The sequence below is a fragment of the Fukomys damarensis genome, unplaced genomic scaffold (genome assembly GCF_012274545.1).
Source record: "Fukomys damarensis isolate Sample0158 unplaced genomic scaffold, DMR_v1.0_HiC HiC_scaffold_6, whole genome shotgun sequence".
Classification (NCBI taxonomy): Eukaryota; Metazoa; Chordata; class Mammalia; order Rodentia; family Bathyergidae; genus Fukomys; species Fukomys damarensis.
The window spans coordinates 40,295,081-40,298,672 of NW_022900918.1; the positions used below are offsets into that span (position 1 = coordinate 40,295,081).

A 3,592-nucleotide genomic window follows, 5' to 3' on the forward strand; every position below is an offset into this window, starting at 1 on the left:
GTAGTTTGAGGTCAATTATAAATGAATTGCAATCAGCTTGGGTTTTTTCCAGCCAGCCCTGGAGAGCAAATGAGAAGAAAAGGAAACATTTCTTCAGTGTCTCTGTGCACTACAGACTCTGAACAAACATCACCTTTTTTAATCACTGAAATAGAAGGAAGGCATGAGAAGTGCATCAGCTATGACACGTTGGTCCTCATCTGTAAACTCCTCTGGGGCTCATCAGCCTCCTTCTTCTCACGGCTGCTGCAGTTTCCTTTCCCTGCACTTTGCGATCCACACTGCAAATGCCAGTGCACCAGTCAGCTTACCATTGCTTTTGGTTCATAGTTTCCAACGTTCCAGTCCAAGATTGCTTAGTCCCATTCCTTCGGGTCTTTGACAGTGAAGCACATCATGGCACAAGTATGTGGTGGAGCAATCCACTTATGTTATAAGCCAGAGAGCAAGGGAAAGAAAGAGGGAGGGCCCAGGTTCCCATAATCCCACTGAAAGACATGGTCTCAATAACCTAAATTCCTCTCCCTGGAACCCACCTTTTAATGGTTTCACCACCTCCCAGTGGTGCCACAAAGCCTTTAACATGTGTCTTTGGGGACATTCAGGTCTAAACCATAGCAGTCAGCAAGGTGAGGGAGAGAGGAAAGGAAGAGGAAAAGAGGTGTGTGGGAGAGAAAAAGAGGGAGAGACTGCAGCAAGTCTGCTAGTAAGAAGGAGACTATTTGCAATCATAGGAGTGACAATCTATTAACTTTTTCATATCCTGTTGATAAGAAAATTGTAGGTCTGCTTACAGTCAAATAGGGGGTATTCTCAAAGAGTATAAGTAGCAGAAGACAGAGATCATGAGTAAATCACCAGATGGGTCCAAGGAGGTCCCAAAGAGGGGATGGGGACTTCAACCCACTCTGCCCATTGGGTAGGTAATAAGTGTGCTGACTTCTGTTGGAGAAAGTGAATTTCAGGATGTATTGATGTGAGGCATAGAAATGTTTATTAGGCAGAGTTAGATAGTAAAAGAAAATAGGAGAAGTCTCCACCTAGAGCAACTGTGATGCAGGGGTTCAGACTGGCATGCTCAAGGTGAGCACAAGGTGAGCTGTCAAGGAGTAGGTAGGGTGGACCAGGGCCCTGTGGGTTGATCCTTATCTCGATTCTGGTTTTCATAGCTCCCGAGGAATCTCCATGGCTAGAGAGGCAATTTGCTTCCTGTCGACACTATTGTCCTTGCTGTGGGAGAGTGAGGAGGCTGCCTCAGTTTCCTGCATGGGATAATTGTTCCTGTTTGAGGGAGGCAATCTCATCATGGAGTGGTCGTCAAGGTTCTGCTTTTCCTGGAATTTCAGGTGACCAATGTTTAGGGCAATGGCTAGTCTTGAAGACACTGTTCCCAGGCATTCTGAAACGAGACATTGTGTGTCTTAGTTATTTTTCTCCTTGCTAAGACAAAATACCAGGCACCCAAAGGTAAGGGAGGAAAGGCTTGTTTAGCTCATGGTTTGTAGGTTTCGCTTCATAATTGGATGACTCAAAAGCAGGCATGGCAGACAGGTATTACAGAGGAGAAAGAGCCCCTGGTGGGCAGAAGGTAGTAGTAGCAAAGCAACAAGAGATGACCACAGCTCTTGTTATCTAGCCCTTATATGTTATCCAGGTCCCTTGGGGTGGGTAGCACTCACACCCTTAGTCCTAGTGCCCTTGAACCAAGCATTGCACCATGAATAATTTCCAGTGCCACACACTCCAGACCCAGCCACCTCTGAGATTTCAGAACTCCATGGTGTGCTTCTGAAGCTTCGGGAAAACCTTCTGTGGCTCTTGGCTCTACCGTCTGGGCTCAAGACAATGCTGCTGAGTTATTCTTCTGTTTCCATGGAAGGAGCTATTGGTGCGCTGGGGAGTGGTTTTCTGAGCCTGCTTCCTGCCAGTTGAATTCCAGGGCTCCCTCTGCTTCCTCTCGTTTTATACTCTCCCTGTTTCTCTCTGTCCAAGTTGGCAGAGTCTCTGCTACAAAGACCTTCTCAGATTCCTCCTAAGGATTTGGGTGGCACTCACACTGATAGATAAAAGCTTCAAATCTTTGCAATGTTACTGTTTCTTTCTTCTCCCTCCTAAGGAGAGGGCCAGGGACAGCCTGGTAAACTGGGAGAGGGTCCCTGGGGGTGCGTCCTGGTGCAGGTCATTTCCTCCCACTTTCTTTTGTTCTCTGTGGGAAGCTGAGAGTTTTGCCCACCACACTTTTGGGTTAGGAAGAGCTGCTGTGCAAAAGGCACGAAAGCACTAAGCCAGCCAACCTCCAAAACAGCCTTCCAGTCATTTTGTTGCAGAGATGAAAAGCCAAATAACATGTAGCCCATCATTAAAATAATTCTTCCATGGGTATAGGTTACCAATAGATGTAGAGCATTCCTCTGTATCCAACTGCTGAGTGTGTCACTTAATTTCTGCATATGTCTCACTCTCTGAAATATTTCACATCTTACATCTTAAAAAAAATCTTTGAGCTTGATTTGAAATCACAGTGTTCAGGTTTTCATGCCTTAGGACCATCTTTCATGTAATATTTCATTTTCATGAAGATGTTATTCTTTCAACGACTTTGATTCATATTTTTGTATATTCAGTTCCAATATCTTTTGGTAGCTCACCTTTAGAAGAGCTGGGCTCCTCCGGACATCAGAAGAAAGTGTACTAGTGGTGATTGGTCTTCCTGGCACAGAACTTCCACTGCTGACGCTTTCCAAAGACATTTGCTTTCTACAATTTTCCTCTCCATTTTTCTTATTTCCTTTGTATATGTTTGTCCTGTTTGGATCATTTTTATGCCATTCCCAGAAGTGTGTCATCAGTATGGGGTCCTGTCCAAGAAAGTGTCAACAGTGGATCCGATTCTGAGAATTCACACATTTCCAGACCCTTTGGATTTACCTGGGACTCTTTTCCCCGCCAACTATTTGATTGGACAAAATCGCTCTCCACTTGAGTGGTTGTTTTCAGTCCAGGATACTGTGCTTTCCAGCCACAACTGTTGAATATCTGGTTCGTGTGTTTCTCACAGCCCTCACATAATATGTTCGCTTCCTCCCCTTGAATTCTAACGCCTTGCCCATCTTGCAGTCTACCCAGTTGCCCTTATTTATTTGTATATTTGGTTTGTAAGTGGTCCTCATCCTTCACTGCCTTTGTAAATGTTGTCTGTGGCGTTTTGGCTGCTGTCTAGTTATTCTGTCCATTTTTATGTGAAAATTTCAAAACTTGTCCTGGGTTGACACCATCATTCTAGAATGTACAGAGATGTTTGCTTTTTTTTTTTTTTTGAACTATTGTAATACTTGAGTCTCTATGTTATTTAATTTTAATTCCTAACAAATAATGATGTTGCATTGCATAAACCAACTTTTCAATACTGCCTTTGATCTATTAATGAAATCACAAAATGTATTTTTAATATTGGGTCACCCTCACAGGCTTTAAAATTGTTCTTCTTGCAATATTCTTTTCTTTAAAAATGTATTGAGGTCTTTCCTCTGTGGAAATTCTTGAAGTATAATTCACATGGAAAACAATGGGAAAAGTTTCATGTTAAAGAGCT

At 43.4% G+C, this 3,592-nt stretch overlaps 1 protein-coding gene across 1 annotated transcript in view; it reads right to left on the reverse strand.

Annotated features, from left to right (window-relative positions):
- Positions 1 to 782: 782 nt before the first annotated feature.
- Lig4 (DNA ligase 4) overlaps positions 783 to 3,592 on the reverse strand; it is a 15,528-nt gene continuing 12,718 nt past the window's right edge. The window contains exon 2 of the transcript XR_002025209.2: positions 783 to 1,399. The gene's annotated coding sequence lies outside the window, so the exon portion shown is untranslated. The remainder of the gene's footprint in view (positions 1,400 to 3,592) is intronic.